Source organism: Motacilla alba, chromosome 5 (assembly GCF_015832195.1).
Source record: "Motacilla alba alba isolate MOTALB_02 chromosome 5, Motacilla_alba_V1.0_pri, whole genome shotgun sequence".
Classification (NCBI taxonomy): Eukaryota; Metazoa; Chordata; class Aves; order Passeriformes; family Motacillidae; genus Motacilla; species Motacilla alba.
The window spans coordinates 61,364,804-61,381,783 of NC_052020.1; the positions used below are offsets into that span (position 1 = coordinate 61,364,804).

General features: G+C 50.9%; 1 long non-coding RNA gene across 1 annotated transcript in view; it reads right to left on the minus strand.

The window, feature by feature from the left end:
* Window positions 1-444: 444 nt before the first annotated feature.
* The window catches only part of LOC119701681, a 59,098-nt gene continuing 42,562 nt past the window's right edge, over window positions 445-16,980 (minus strand). The window contains exon 5 of the long non-coding RNA XR_005257144.1: window positions 445-636. This is a non-coding gene — a long non-coding RNA (uncharacterized LOC119701681). The remainder of the gene's footprint in view (window positions 637-16,980) is intronic.

Here is a 16,980-nt window from a genome sequence, read left to right on the forward strand (position 1 = left end):
CCTACAAATGCTTTTCCAACACCGACAGGAATTCCTGGAAATGCTTTTCCAACACCGACAGGAATTCCTGGAAATGCTTTTCCAACACTGACGGGAATTCCTGGAAATGCTTTTCCAACACCAACAGGAATTCCTTGAAATGCTTTTCTCAGACTAATGGGAATTCCTACAATTGCTTTTCCAACACTAATAGGAATTCTTACAATTGCTTTTCCAACACTAACGGGAATTCCTACAAATGCTTTTCCAACACTAATGGGAACTTCTACAATTGCTTTTCCAACACTAACAGGAATTCCTACAATTGCTTTTCCCAGACTAACGGGAATTCCTACAATTGCTTTTCCCAGACTAACAGGAATTTCTACAATTGCTTTTCCAACACTAATAGGAATTCCTACAATTGCTTTTCCCAGATTAACAGGAATTCTTACAATTGCTTTTCCAACACTAATAGCAATTCCTACAATTGCTTTTCCCAGACTAACAGGAATTCCTGCAATCCTGCATGATAATTAGTGAATTGTTACAATTATGCTGCATTCCCAAACGCAGAGTGTGTCCTTTCCCTGCCATGCCTTGGCCTTGAAGATTCCTCCTCTGGACCTCAAGTGCCACAAATCCTTCATTGTAGTCCTGCAAATAGAAGACAAATGTTGTGATTTCATTCATACTCCACACGTCACCTGATAAGGGGATGGAAAATTGACTTATGGATCCTGGTTTTTCCAAGGAAAAGCCTTGGAGGATATTTCCTGAGGGAGTTTCTGATTTGGGAACTTTTCCTGCTTCTTTCAAATCGAGTGGAGCAACATTTCTTCTTAAACATCATCACTTCCCTGCTGGGGTTTGCTGTCACTTATTGATAAAATCCATTAAAAAACATTTTAAAATGGCATGGAAAATCTCAGTTCCTTGGAAAATCAGGTACCCCGTGGTGCCAGGTGCTGCAAGGCAGCCACAGATGCATGTCCCTCCTGCCTCCATGGATAAATTCCAATGGTTTGGGTTGGAAGGACCTTAAATCCCATCCCATTCCACCCCTGCCATGGCAGAAACACCTTCCACTATCCCAGGGTGCTCCAAGCCTTGGAATCCTTGGATGCAAGGGCTGGAGGTTCATGCCCAGCTAATGGAGAGCTCGGGGGGAAATGTGTGAAGGTGAAGGAATAAGGAATGGGATTAGAAATCCCAGGAAAACTGCTGGGACTGCCAAGACAGAGGTCATGGATAGCAGTCAATAAACCAGGGAATCCCAAAGAAAGGAAAAGCCAAGGAATGATCCTGCAAAGAGCAGCAGAGACCTGGAAGGAGCTGGGTAAGGCCTTGAATAAACAAAGAATAAAGTGGGACTGTGGGAGGCGGCCCAGGAGGGCCGGGAGGGACGGCAGAGGTGGGAATGAGAGCAATCCTGGGATTCTGTGGAAGGAGGATGACAGTCCCCTGGAATCCCAGCAGTTCAGGAGCTGGCAGGACACGGGGTGGGAGCACAAGCTCCCTGAGGAGCACTGCAGGTGTCCCCAGGGAGCCAGGATGTGCTGGGACAGCAGAAATGTCCCATTTTGGCCATTCCCTGGAGAGGCAGCTCCCAGACTATCCAGGTTTGAGCTGCTGCTGTATTTACATCCCAAATTACTGCTGAGAGTGGTTTGGGAATTCTGGGAAGTCGTGGCAGCTGAGCAAAAACCACTCTGAGAGGGAAAACCACAGAAGTGCCCTAAGGCAAAGCAGCCAGTGCTGATCCAAACGGCTGGATTGTGGAATTTGGAATTGTGGATTGTGGAATTTGAGCAACTGTGGATTGTGGACTTGCCTTGCTACACCCCCCAAACCAGGCTCCAGATTGGGATGGATCCCACAACGCCCAGAATTCCCACTCTGAGTCCCTGCACTCACCACTGGCTTCATCTCGTAGTCTGGACATAATTACTCCAAGCCAGGCCAAAACCAGTAATTAGCTGAGTGCGTAATTATCTCTCTCAGTCTGTCTGCAGTTCAGGCTCTGTGAGGGATTTATTTCCTGAAGGGCTTCTGGGGGTTTTGCAACTCCGGAATGAAATTTGTTAACTGTTAATAACTCCCAAATTAGCTCATGTAGGCAGAGCTGGAAATAACTCGGCCGTGTCAGCCGTAATCAACAAATTATCTGGAAATTTAGAAAGACGAAGGAAAAAAAAGGGATCTTGGATCATTCTGGGCTGGGATTGCCAGAGCAGCTGGGGCTGCCCCTGGATCCCTGGCAGTGCCCAAGGCCAGGCTGGACACTGGGACACCCTGGGACAGTGGGAGTTGTCCCTGCCATGGCAGGGGTGGCACTGGGTGGCATTTAAGGTCCCTTCCAACCCAAACCCTTCTGGAATTCTGGGATTGGCGCTCCTGTGCTCTCAGAGCTTGCTCACAGTGAGCTGGGGTTTGGGTTCCCTTTTTTTTTTTTTTTTTTTGAGGAATTGTTTTAGAGCTCAGCTCCTGTTCCAAGCCAAGCCCAGACTGAGGGAGGTGAATTCTCTGGGAAGAGTGACCCCAGGTGAGGTCAGGGGCTCAACAGGAACAAACCCCAGCCCCTGTTTGGAGCAAATCATCCCTTTGTGAGCCCTCAGAATAAATCTGCAGATCCAGGGGATGCCAGGAGGGAAATCCTCACCGCGCTCTGGTTTTGCCTTTCTCAGTGACAGAACCATCCTCTGCCAACCAAATTCTCTGTTTGGTATTAAATTACTCATTAAGGACTCAGACTCAGACTCATTAAGGAATCCTAACAAATCAGGATTCCTTTGGAGGCAGCTGAATTCCATCCCTTGCCACTGGGATGAGGAATTTGACAGGAATGAGTGAGATTTTGAGGCTAAAGTAGGAGAACCCTGCTGTCTGTCATAAACTGGGCATTCAGATTTAAGGAATTGCCATCAGATCCCTGCAATTTTGGGAAAAACGAGTTCATTTATAATTTAAAGCCCACACCTGAGCACCACAAGATGCACTACAAACATCTCTTCTCCTGCTCTCTGGCGACCACTGTGTCCTGCCTGTGCAGAAAAATTTTCCCTTGGAAGTCTTTCCATTGCTCCCGTGTCACTCCTGAACAACGGGGACACCAAGGGAAGCAATTCCACAGAGGGAAGCCCCCCCCCAGCAGATTTGAAAGGAATGAAGGGAATGTCACATGAAATAGGGAGCAAATGGACTGCAGGGCTATGGGGGAGGCTCTGAGTGCTGGGACTCTGCTGGGTTTGTCCCCAAATCCACCTGGAGCAGCTCCAAGGGGCTGCAGCAGCCGTGCCTGCAGCCCAGAGCATTCCCAATCCCTGTGGGACCCCTCTGAGCTCGCTGGGACAGTGACAAAGCCACAGCTCAAAGCCCCAGGAATCTGAAAGCTGGGAAGGGGCTGGAGACCCAGAGTGGCTGAGGGAGCTGGGAAGGGGCTGGAGAATTCCTGAGGGAGCTGGGAAGGGGCTGGAGAATCCCTGAGGGAGCTGGGAAGGGGCTGGAGAATTCCTGAGGGAGCTGGGAAGGGGCTCAGCCTGGAGCAGAGGAGGCTCAGGGGGCCCTTGTGGCTCTGCACAGCTCCTGCCAGGAGGGCACAGCCGGGGGGGTCGGGCTCTGCTCCAGGGAACAACTTCAAGATTCAGATTCACAGAATATTCCAGGTTGGAAGGGTCCCAAAAAGATTGAATCCAGCTCTTAAATAAATGGGCACTGAACCCACAACTTTGTTATTGGCAGCAGGTTGTGCCAGGGGAGGTTCACATGGGATATTTGGGGGGAAAAATCATGGAAAGGGTTATAAAGCAAAATGCTAAAAGCAGTGGTGGAGTCCCCATCCCTGGAAATGTCCAGAAAATGTGTGGATGTGGCACCTGGGGCCGAGGGTTTGTGGTGAACGTGGTTCTGGGCTGATGGGCTCGATCCTAATTCCAACCTTGACAATTCCATGGATTGGTTTTACAGAGGTGTGAAGGAGAAGTGTAAAAGGGCCACAGAGCACAGGGGTTCCAGATGAATTCCCTGCGGGCTCCTGGAGCTGCCTGAGGCTGCACCCTCTCCCCGAGGTGATAAATCAGCGTGGCTTTATCTCCAAACACAGCCAACACCAAGCGCCCTGATAAGAGAAGGGATTTGTTTACTCCAAATGGATTTCTGCCACCGGGAAGGGAAATAAACGACCTGACAATTTTTTATATATATAATACACCTGCTTTATCTCTGGGATTCATCTGGGGAAGCAAAAACTGCCTCGTAGGAAGCGATAATATTTATTTTCACCTCCCAACATCCTCAATGACAAAGAGGGACCTGTGTATTCACAGCCCAGATCCCGACTCCAGGGCTTTCTCATCCATCCCAGGATTTGGAAATTCGATTTGAGGCCATTTGTTCTCTGTGTGGATCAAATTGGAAATAGCCTGGAACTGCAGGAGTGGGACAAAGCCAAAAGGCTCCAGGCTCTGTGAAGCTTTAACTGTGGGAAAGGAGATGCTGGGAGTCCTCTCCATGCAGGATCCAGTGGGATGCTCACTCCTTATTCAAGAACTCAATTTAAACCCTTTCAAATCAATCCCAGACACCTTTAAAGCAAATTTTGCCGATGATTTGAGATGAGAGTCACTCACAGGGAGACTCCACAGGTGCTGCTCTGCTACCTGGGGACCTCTGAGAATAAAGAACGGGAAAATCCATCAGCTCCGAGACTGCCTCGCTAAACTCAGGGAGGAAACAGCTGCGTGGGGAGAGGAGAGGGAATTGCAACCAAAAGCAAGGAAAGAAGGACAGGAAAATGTTTGTATCAATGTGGCAGCAGGAGCAGGACAGTGACTGTCCCCTGGGCTGGCACTGCTGAGCCCCTCGAGGGCTGTGCCCAGTCCTGACCCCTCAGTTGAGGGAGGACTTTGGGGGGCTGGAGCAGGGAGGGGAACAGAGCTGGGAAGGGCTGGAGAATTCCTGAGGGAGCTGGGAAGGGGCTGGGGAATTCCTGAGGGAGCTGGCAAGGGGCTGGAGAATTCCTGAGGGAGCTGGGAAGGGGCTCAGCCTGGAGCAGAGGAGGCTCAGGGGGCCCTTGTGGCTCTGCACAGCTCCTGCCAGGAGGGCACAGCCGGGGGGGTCGGGCTCTGCTCCAGGGAACAGGGACAGGAGCAGAGGGAACGGCCTCAGGCTGGGCCAGGGCAGCTCAGGGTGGGCCCAGCAGGAATTTCCCCATGGAAAGGGGGCTCAGGCCTTGGCACTGCCCAGGGAGGGTTGCAGTGCCCATCCCTGCAGGTGTCCCCTGGAGGTGGCACTCAGAGCTCTGGGCTGGGGACAGGGTGGGCACTGGGCACAGCTGGGACTCTGCTCTTGGAGCTTTTCCAGCCTCAGTGATTCCGTGGTGTTTAGATTGGATATTTGGGAAAATTTCTTCCCTAAAAGGGTTCCCCAGCCCTGGCACAGGTACAGGGTGGAGTTCCCAAGCCTGGAGGGATTTAAATCCATGTGGATGTGGCACCTGGGGACACGGGGTAGTGGTAGCCTTGGCAAGGGAATGGTTGGATGAACTTTGAGGTCTTTTCCAACCTTCACGATTCCATGATTCCATGAATATCTGTCCTCTGGAGTGCCCATCCCTGGAGGTGCCCAAGGGATTCCTGGAGTTGGTACTGAGAGCTCTGGGCTGGGGACAAGGTGGGCACTGGGCACAGAGATTTTGGGACAGAAAATTGTCAACATTTGCTTATTTAAGTAGCAAAGTCTGGAGAAGTTCAGGGAAGATGTCATCCCACTTTTTTTCCCACAGGGGCCAGGGCTTGGGGGGCAGCTCCTGACTCCAGAGGGTCTCCAGTTCAGAAAGCATCTCTGCTCCCACCTTCCCTGTCTTTCAAACCCTTCCACGGGACAAGCTGACATTTTGGAGCTTCACATCAACGGATCCTGCTTAAAATTCCAGCTCAGCAGCCGAGTTGTGTTAGGAAACCTCGGGGTGGCTGTAGGATTGAAATGTGGGAAGCCGTCAGTGGAGCCCATCAAAGTGTTTACAACTGCAGCACTCGACCTCCAGCGGCAGAGGAATTGTTTTATCTCCTTTGCCAGGGCTTTGCTGCCCCTCGTTAAACGCGACAGAGCCCGGAATAACAAAACCAGACGGAGCACTTGTCATTTCCGTGACCTTTTTGCTCCCTGCCTGGGATGGGGCGATAAACGAGCGGCCCTGGGCATTCCCTGCTGCTTCCCAAGCGCGGGCAGAGCCTTCCCAGCCAGGCTGTGCTCCCGTGGCATCCCTGGCATCACAGATGCGAGCCGGAGTGGAACCCCGGACAGCAAACAGGGACCTGGAGCACGAAGCTGATAAAGGAAACTTCAGCTGACAAAGGAAACTCGGCTGTTCCGATGGCAAAGGCATCCTTGGACTGGGAGCAGGGGGATCTAGGCAATTGTCCTAGTTTAGGGCAAATTTGGGAGAAAACCTGCAAAAGGAGGCCCCTCCAGAAAGCAAACCCACACAGCCCCTCCCTCCAACCAGTTCAGGAAGGATTCCTCGGAGAGAAGTGGAAAGAACCTGTTTATTTAACAGGCACAGCAGCCCCCAGCACACAGAATGAACAATACCAGATGATAACACTCCTTCACCACTCTGAAAAGGATGACAAATTCAGAAAGTCTCTCTTGGGGGGTGGTTGCTCTGTTGTCAGTCCCTCCGGCACTGGAGATGGCTGCTGCAGCCACGAGGTGCAAGCTCTCGGTGTTTCCAGGTCCCAGTCCAGAGCAGGTTCGAGTAGTTCCAAAAAGGGGAGGAAAAAAAAAGGAAAAAAAAAGAAAAAAAGAAAAAAAACAGTCCAGAGGAAAAAAAATTGGACTGCTTAGCTAAACTAGCTAATGAGCAGAAGCAGAAGCAAAAGCAAGAGCGAAGCAGGAGCAAGCAGAAGCCAGAGCAAGAGCAAAGCAAAAAGCCCAGCAAAAAGCAAAAGCCGCGCTATGCACACCCTGTCTCTGTGTCCCGCCAGCCGTGGGGGAGCAGGCTGATAACAAAACCCAAAACAAAACATTCGCTCTTCAGAGCCAGTCTTGAAGGCACAGAACATAATATCCAGCATAAACAGAACACACAAATGGGGATACAAGCATCATAACGTCACCCTAGGACAGCAATTCCTGCTCTCCCTGTCTGAGCTCCCTGCGAGGGAAAGGGCTGGATCCAGGCAGAGCTGGTGGGGTGGATGTGATTAACAGTGAGGGCTATAAAGGGTGAAAATTGTGCTTCTTGGGCTGATTTGCCATTTCAGGGAACCACAGAATCCTCAAGGAAAGACCTCTTGGATCAAGTCCAGCATTGTTCCCAGTCCCACGTGTTCTACAGGCTCTCCATGCCATATCTCTACACTTTTTTTGAACATTTCCAGGGATGGAGACTCCACCACCTCATTTGCTCCAACTCCCAGAAACCCAGAGAGCTCCAGTGCTCCCAGAGCCCAAGGAATTCCCTCAGATTTGGGATGGAGGCAAACAGCGATGTCACCTTTCCCACGCCAGCTCCAAACCCAAACCATTCCGACACTTGGGGAGTGAAGAGGGATCCTTTGCCAGTCTCTGAGAGCTCTCAGAGGAGTTTCCATGCCCAGGCACTGCCCTTCCTGACAGGAGATCCTTCCAGACTCTTCCCAAAGAGCAGAACTCTCCGCGCGTGCGTCACAAAGGCTCCACAAGGCTCCAACTCTTCCACCCGACTGTGCCGCTCTCCTTTGAACTTTTTTTAATGGATGCACTTAAAAATTCACCCCTTTGTGTCTCCTTCCTCATTAACTGTGCGAGGCTGAGCTTTTGTCTTGGCTCGGCGTGAATTCTTTGTGTGTGATCCCTGTGAGCTGGAGTCGGGCTGGCCCCGGATTCCTGATCCAATTATCCCATTGAGTTCCCTTCTGCTCCTCACGGGCCTCTTGTCTTCTTTACACGAGATTAAAAACACCCTGAAAGCCTGGCGCAAATCGGTTCGTGCATTGATACTGCCTCGGTCTGCCTAAATCCCTGTGCCTGAGGGGCTGGGAGAGCTGGGAATGTTCATCTGGAGAGGAGAAGGCTCCAGGCAGAGCTCAGAGCCCCTGGCAGGGCCTGAAGGGGCTCCAGGAGAGCTGCAGAGGGACTGGGGACAAGGATGGAGGGACAGGACACAGGGAATGGCTGCCAGTGCCAGAGGGCAGGGATGGATGGGAGATTGGGAATTGGGAATTCCTGGCTGGGCTGGGATTGCCAGAGCAGCTGGGGCTGCCCCTGGATCCCTGGCAGTGTCCCAGGCCAGGCTGGACACTGGGACACCCTGGGACAGTGGGAGGTGTCCCTGCCATGGCAGGGGTGGGATGGGATGGGATGGGATGGGATGGGATGGGATGGGATGGGATGGGATGGGATGGGATGGGATGGGATGGGATGGGATGGGATGGGATGGGATTTAAGGGGGTTGGGGTTTCCCACCCGGACCATTCCAGGATTCCTCGGTCTTTCCCTGCTCCCTTCACGCTCTGGGCTTTGATGAGGAGGAAAGTAAAGCACAGTTACAGCAAAGTGTGGGAACGAAAACTGATCAGCATCTTGATAAGGATGCTACCAGACAGAGGATTCATTCTGGACCTGCAGAACCAAGAACTGCCTGACTAATTCATTGATTAGAACAGAATCGATCGCAGCTTCCATGCCATGCCACAATAAATCCCACAGAACAGCAGGAGCTGTAAATGAACACCTGTTAATTGGGAATAAACCCCCCACACACCGCTGGGGCTGATCCCAAGCTTGCAGGGACTAAGGGAGACAACCTTTTTATTTTCTGATTTTGGACAAGGTTTCCATGACCTCAGAAACATCAGGATTTAAATCCAGCATTTCACTGCTCTTTGGAAGGGTTTTGTTCCTTTGGAACTCAGATACCAACAGCGAAAACAATGCTCATTAATCAGAGAAAAAATGATTTGCCAGGACTGCAGGGATTGCGGTGAATTTTAAATTTTCCAAGCCATATCTCTTAGTCCCTGAGAATTACAGCAGCAAATCGATTTGCTGTGATCGGGGGATCCATGGATTTGGTTCCTCCTGATCAAAGGAGCTCCAGGTATTTATTTACAGTTTGTTCCCACAGTTTTTCTTAAAGGTGTAAACAGACTGAAAGCAAACTCAAGGAAGGCTGTGGTGAGTCCCAAGAGGAATTTGGTGGGGCTGGGGCTGTTCCAGGAGGACAGGGGACCATTCCCTGTTTTCTGCAGTCAAAGGATTGGGACAGGTAGCTTTTAGGTTCCTTTGCAACCCTGCACTGATTGAGGAATGCTGCTGGTAACGTCCATGACTCACTGAAAACTTCCAAAAACTTTGCAAGGCCAGGCTGGACACTGGGGCTGGAGCAGCCTGGGACAGTGGGAGGTGTCCCTGCCATGGCAGGGGTGGCACTGGGTGGGCTTTAAGGTCCCTTCTGATACAACCCAAATCTAAATCAATTCAGAGCCTGAAAAAGTTCTGATTTTATAACTTCTGAGCCTCTCTCCCAGAGCCCCGAGCTGCTGAGCCTCAAACATGCCCATTAATCAAAGCTCTTTCTTTATCTCCAGTCTGAGGTGCTGCAGATCTGCTGATCTGCTGATTTGTGTGTCAGTTGCACCCAGCCCCAGGACCTCACGGGGCAGAACAACACCAGGAACGTGGCATGGAACAACTCAGGATGTGAACCTCAGCCCCGGGTTCCAGCTCCTTCTCTGCACTTCCCTGAGCCTGGCAGGGGTGCCACTGCCAGCAGCACTTGTGGTGTTTATCAGAACGAATAAAAATCTCCTCAAGGAACCCAGGACCCTCTTCTTCCATGGAATTGCAGAATCCCAGAATGGTTTGGGTGGGAAGGGACCTGAAATGCCACCCAGTGCCACCCCTGCCATGGCAGGGACACCTCCCACTGTCCCAGGGTGTCCCAGTGTCCAGCCTGGCCTTGGGCACTGCCAGGGATCCAGGGACAGCCCCAGCTGCTCTGGCAATCCCAGCCCAGCCAGGAATTCCCAGTTCCCAATCTCCCACCCATTCCTGCCCTCCTCCAGCTCCAAGCCTTTGGTGCTGGCAGCAGACAACACCTTCTGTCCTTCTGGCTGGGAGGACAACTGGGAAAACCCTTCTGACCCGAGCGAGGTGGCAAAGGAGCCCAACCCTTCTGTGGTCCCTGGACACCGAGCAGAGCACACAAACAGCTTTTATTCCCCCCCTTCTCTCTCACTGAGATTTATTGTTTCAGGCAATGCCAATCCCAGCCCAGCACATCTGTGGAATGGAGCACATCTGGAAAACCTGGAGACGTTGGTGGGATGATGCACAGCGAGGGCCTCAGCCAGTGCAGAGCATGAGATGATGAACTGTGAGAGCATCCCTGGGTCAGCTCTTTCCATCTTTTAGGAGCAATAAAAACCCCACTCCTAAAAAAAAAGAATGGTTTTCCTTCGTGGCCAAGCAGAGGAGGGAGCGGGGCTGATGGAGAGCAGCATCCAGAGGGGCTCCCCAAGTGCCGGGGATTTAGAGTGGCACTGGGGCTGAACTGGGAGGGAAGCTGTGGTTTGCCCCAAAAGCCTCCCCTGGTGCAGGGCCAAGGACCTTGGCCAGAGCCTGAGCTCAGGGTCCCTCCAGATCAGCGAGACCTGAGCCGGAGCAGCTGCAGCAGCCAGAGCTGCCCAGGGCCCTGCTGGCACACAGAACTCCCCTGGGGAGGCAGACAGGCTCCTGAGCAGCACAGAAACCTGGATTCAGCCATTCCAGAGGCACTGCCCAGCACTGAGCCCCAGCAGGATCTGTCCCTGTCGAGTAATGCACCCCCAGGCTCCAAACCCCACTGCTCCCGAGGTTAAGGGACAAAGTCCCTGCAGGCACTCGGGGAACTCTGGAGTCCTGCCCCAGCACCTCATTCATGGATTGAACACTGCTCTGACACCCTGCAGACAAACCCACGGGCACAGGGGCAATCATCCCAGACAGACCAACCCAACCAGTGCTTGTCCACTGCTCCACTCCATTTGCTCCCCTCATCAGCTCAATTGGTGCTTCAAACCCAGCAGGGCGGGAAATTGGAGCTGCTGGAGCCTGGCCAGAGGAGGCCATGGATGCTCCAAGGGCTGGAGCCAGGCTGGGAGAGCTGGGAATGCTCCCCTGGAGAAGAGAAGGCTCCAGGCAGAGCTCAGAGCCCCTGGCAGGGCCTGAAGGGGCTCCAGGAGAGCTGCAGAGGGACTGGGGACAAGGATGGAGGGACAGGAGCCAGGGAATGGCTCCCAGTGCCAGAGGGCAGGGATGGATGGGAGATTGGGAATTGGGAATTCCTGGCTGGGCTGGGATTGCCAGAGCAGCTGGGGCACCTGAGGCTCCTGAGCAGTTCTGCTGAGGTGAGGGAGCTGGAATATGGCTGGAACTGGGGAACACGGAATGTGTCATGGAAAGGCAAACAGAACAGCTGCTGAGGCAAAGGCAACACCCGGGGTACAAGGGGGACAATGAATTCCTGGAAAAGTCAGTCTGATGAGCCAAAAAAAAATTGGAGAAGAGAAGGCTCCAGGCAGAGCTCAGAGCCCCTGGCAGGGCCTGAAGGGGCTCCAGGAGAGCTGCAGAGGGACTGGGGACAAGGCCTGCAGGGACAGGAGACAGGGAATGAGCCCTGACACTCTCAGGGGTTTGAACCTTTCCATCCTTCCTTGTGTGCTCAGGTGGGACAATGTCCCTATTTTACCTCTCCAAGTTCCCTAATAATCCCAGGCGGTGGCAGATCCACGCTGCAGCATCCCAGGATTCCTGTTCCCTGTTTTATCACTGCAGGTAACCTGACATCTCTTCCTCTGGCACAGCTCAACAAGTGAGTCCTTTCCACAAGGTAAAATTCCTGCTTTTTTTCTCAGGGTACTAGTGAAAGATCAGCTCTCCCCAGTTATCCACCAGTTCTTATTCTTGGATAATTGAAATTTTCCTTCCTTGTGCTGGAGGTTGCTGTAGCCAGCCGAGTTTATCCCAGCCTGGACACCTCCCTGGCCTCTGCAGCAGGAGGGGGATTAAACATGGAATTGTACTGATGACCTCCAGTGACCGGAAAAAATTCCCCTAATGTGCCCAAAGCACAGAGGGCAGAATTTAAATGCTCATTTTCCCTTCACCACATCCCGTAAAAAGGATTTACCTTGAGCCTGACAATTAGGAAAGTGATTTCTCAGACTTGCTCATGATTTAGTCACCATCCATCCACTTCTCCCTCACCCCGTTGCCCCCGCAGATGAACCTTTCCTGGCTCATGCTCAGCATCACAAATATTTGTGGCAGAAAGAGAAAAATCCCCCCAAAACGTTGTCTGTGGGAGGTGTGGGAGCTCAAGGGGCTGTTCTGTGCCCCTGTGGCTCTGGAGTCCATCATGGAGCTCCCTGCCCTGGGGCTGTGGGACTTTGCAAGCCTGGGTTGGATTTTAATGCAGGGGGATCTCACCCATGGGGACAAATTCCTGATGGGAGGGAGTGGAGGTGGCAGAGCCAGGCTCCTCTCAGTGCTGCCCGCTGCCAGGGCAGAGGCACAAATTAAATGATACAAAATTCAGTGTGAGCACAGTAAAACACATTTTCCCTGTGAGAGTGGGGGGAAATGAGCACAGGAGAAGCTGGGGCAGCCCCTGGATCCCTGGAGTGCCCCAGGCCAGGCTGGACACTGGGGCTGGAGCAGCCAGTGGGAGGTGGCCCATATATTATATGTAATATAATATAATGTAATACGATATAATATAATATAATATAATATAATATAATATAATATAATATAATATAATATAATATAATATAATATAATATAATATAATATAATATAATATAATATAATATAATATAATATAATATAATATAATATAATATAATGTAATATAATATGATATAATATGATATAATATGATATAATATAATATAATATAATATAATATAATATAATATAATATAATATAATATAATATAATATAATATAATATAATATAATATAATATAATATAATATATATTATATATATTATATATTATATATATATTATATAATTATATTATATTATATTATGCTAAACTATACTAAAGAATAGAGAAAGGACGCGGACAGAAAGCTTTACAGGAATGAATAATAAACATTCATGTCTGACTCCTCAGAGTCCCACACAGCTGGCTGTGATTGGTCATTAAGTAAAAACAATTCCCATGGAACCAATCAAACCTGCACCTGTTGGATAAACAATCTCCAACCGCATTCCACAGCAGCAAACACGGGAGAAGCAATCGGATAATTCTTGTTTTCATTTCTCTCCGAGGCCTCTCAGCTTCCCAGCAGAAGCAATCCTGGCGAAGGGATTTTTCAGAGGATGTGGCGGTGACACGTGACAGCCCGCCAGGGTCACAGCTGTCCCTGCTGCCCGTGGGTGTCCGTGGCCAGGCTGGCACCAAGCACCTGCCAAAACCCGTGGGGCTTTAGAGTGGGCATTACAAACTGTTCTCTCAGTGCTGAATGAACACAGCGACACCCCAGATCCCTATGGGAATGACCTACCCTTGGAGTGTAAAGCTTGCTTAATTCCAGAAAATTCCAGAGGGGTTTGGAATTGGGTTGGAAGGGACATTAAAGGTCACCTCATCCCACCCCTGTCATGACAGGGACACCTCCCACTGTCCCAGGCTGCTCCAGCCCCAGTGTCCAGCCTGGCCTTGGCTATCCAGGGATCCAGGGGCAGCCCCAGCTGCTCTGGGCACCTGTGCCAGGGTTTTTTCCATTTACAAGGAAAAGATGGAGCAAGAGTGGGAGAAAGAGACACTAGGACCTCGTGGAGTGGCCGGGGTGGAATGTCCCTCCTCCCCAGGCAGAGCTGCCAGCAGGACTGGGAGCTTTTTGCTTTGAAAATAAACAAACTCCTTTCCCTCTGCCCTCAGGTCACAGATTCCATTAGAATTCTTCTCCTCCTCAATCCAGAGCAGGGAATAATTGCCGTGGAGTGAGTGGATGGACTGCAAAGCACGGAGGGTCGGTAATTTGGAGGTCATTATCTGGCGGCTGAACTCGGGAGCCAGCCAGAGCTGGCACTGGAGAGCAAATTCGGGAGGAAAACGCTTCTCAAAGAGAGCTCTTCATGGTGAACTTCCAAACATAAATTTAAGGCACTGATTACAAGAATGCAAAACTTTCAGCTGCTGCACAGAGAGGTCAAAATCGGCTTTCAGAGAATCCCAGAGTGGTTTGGGTTAAAGGGACCTCAAATCCCACCCAGTGCCACCCCTGCCATGGCAGGGACACCTCCCACTGGTGTCCCAGTGTCCAGCCTGGCCTGGGGCACTGCCAGGGATCCAGGGGCAGCCCCAGCTGCTCTGGGCGTTTTTCATTTATTTCGGAATAATTTCCCCAAATGGAGGGGAAGTTGTACAAATGTGAGCATGTCCAATGGAATTCCAGCCCTGCCCCTCCCCACCCTGCCAGCCAGGAATTCCTAATTCCCAATATTCCTCTTGACCCAGTTCAAAGCCGTTCCCTCATGCACGGCCTCTCAAAGCCCCCCAGACTTCCCTCAGTTCCTTCCCAATCCCCTGTCCCCGGGTGCCTGGATCCCAAACCCTGGGGCACAGCACAGTTGTTGTAGCCAGACTACACAAAGCCATCCATCCCATTCTCCCATGAGGAAAACAATTATTAACACTCGAAAATAAACCGTAATCTACTCACTTATAATTTCTAGTTTGGCTGTCAAGGAGCTAATTTAAATTTAAACAAAGTTCGCAGCTCCCTAATTGAATTTGCTGAAAGGATTTCTCTTATCAGAAACACAAGGGCCGGTGTGACTCTGCTCTGGCTTTTGTGGGGCTTTAACAACCTCCTGAAAGATAAAGCCAGGCCTGGGAGCGCATCCCTCAGAGCATCCCCAGGGTCCGGCTCACACCTCCTGCCCCTCCTTTCACCACCTCACACCTCATTTCCACCCAGGTTTATAATCCAGCCACCATCAGATGTTCCCTCTGCTCCTGTCCCAGACCCCCCCGGCTGTCCCCTCCTGGCAGGAGCTGTGCAGAGCCACAAGGGCCCCCTGAGCCTCCTTTGCTCCAGGCTGAGCCCCTTCCCAGCTCCCTCAGGAACTCTGCAGCCCCTTCCCAGCTCCCTGAGGAATTCTCCAGCCCCTCCCCAGCTCCCTGTGTTGGAAAATACACCAAGTTCAAAATTTGAAAAAAAAATATTATTTTCTCTAGTCAGGCTTGGTTTGCCTTTGGGAAAAGGAATTTTAAAGTTTTTTGGTTTTTTGGTTTTTTTTTTTTTAAGGGCTGTTACACCACTTAATGGAGATGAGCTTAACATCTCAACAGACTGGTAAGAGCCCAAGAGAGACCCCAAAAAATAACAACCATCAACAAAACATCAATGACCATCAGCAAACATCAACCAACCACCCCAGACACTGCTGGAGACCTCGGGTGTCTTGCTTTGAGCAGCCAGGTGTCTGCTAAGGAGGGCAGGAGCCTCCCCTGAAATGGAAAATGCAAACCCCCTCCCTCTGAATTATTGTAATTTTGAAATTAAGGGGCTCTCAGGAAAAGAGATGGGAATAGGAATGACAGTTCTTTATTAGTAGGAAAAAAAAAAGAAATAAATAAAAGAACAAAATGCAGTAATACAAAAGAAACCCCTGCCAGAGCCAGAGCAGGCCCTGACCCCCTGTGTGTCAGGGTGGTGGCACAGTGCCATTCCATGGTGGCTCAGCCCTCCTGCAGGGCCAGCTGTGCTTCTGCTGGAGCAGGGATCCTGCACAAGGCTGGAGTTTTCCTCTGCAGCTCCAGGGCTGCTGGAGATGGGCCTGGAATTCCTCTGGGAATGCAGGGCAGGAGAAAGCTGCTCCTCTGGGAATGCAGGGCAGGAGAAAGCTGCTCCTCTGGGAATGCAGGGGGCAAAGGCTGCTGTGCTGTTCCAGGCTCAGATTGGATCCAGGTAGGAATGCTTGGCTCCTGCCTTGGGCAGAGCATCTCCCATGGGATGATGGAATTGGATCAGCCCTGCAGGGACACTCCGTGGCCATGGACAGCAGAGATCTCCTGCAGGGAGGATTGGCTGTGGCAGAGATAAAGAAAACTGCCCATGGACAGAGGAGAACTGCCCCAGCTCTGGCAGGTGGGGGTGGAACTCACACACCCCCAGCCACACCTTCCAACCTGAGACACCAGAAAAGGCTGACAAGCAAACCCAGGAGTGAGGACCTAATTAACACCAGAAGCAAAGAGATCTGTACCCAGTAGGAAACCAAATACTAAGAACTGCCCAACTTGGGACAAATGAACATTAAACCAACCGTTTCTATGGGTTTGGAATGTTTAAAGTTTAGGAAAAATCCAGTAAAACTCCAGTGCCATGGAATCGTTTTCTCTGCACGCCCAGGCTCGGTGTGGATGAAATTCTTTCTGTTGCACATCCTGCCAGAATAAAGCAAGGCCTTGATTCTCTAACATTAAATATGTTGGAGAGTGGGGTTTTTTTTCCTGCAGTTTTGGTGATGCTTGGGCTGCTCCTCACCCAGACTTTGATGCCAAGGAGGGTGCTGAGGGTGAGCCCTCAGTTCTCAGGATGTATTTTCCACAGGAGTGGTGTGGGGTTTGCTCTCAGATCCTGATTCTTTCTTTCCAGACAGCCTGGATTCTTTCTCCCAACTTTTCTGAAGACCTTGATCTTCAGCCGCTTAGCAGAGCTCATCTCTAATTATTAATTAATGAATTCCAGCTCCCTGTGCCCCTTTATTTGGCTGCTCAGCAGAGTCAGAGCTTCAAAGGCCCCTCAAGAATGGAGAAGCGCTGGGTTATTGATACAGCAGTGAAAATCCTGCCGTTAGGAATGGCTGAAAGGCAGCAATGTCCACCTGGATGATTCCTCAGGCACGGCCAGGAGCAGTCCAGACCATGGCAACAGCATCTCTCATTAAGAGAGGAAATTGATGATTAATTAACTTCTTTCATAAAGACAGAATTCCCACTTTCTGGTGAGCTCG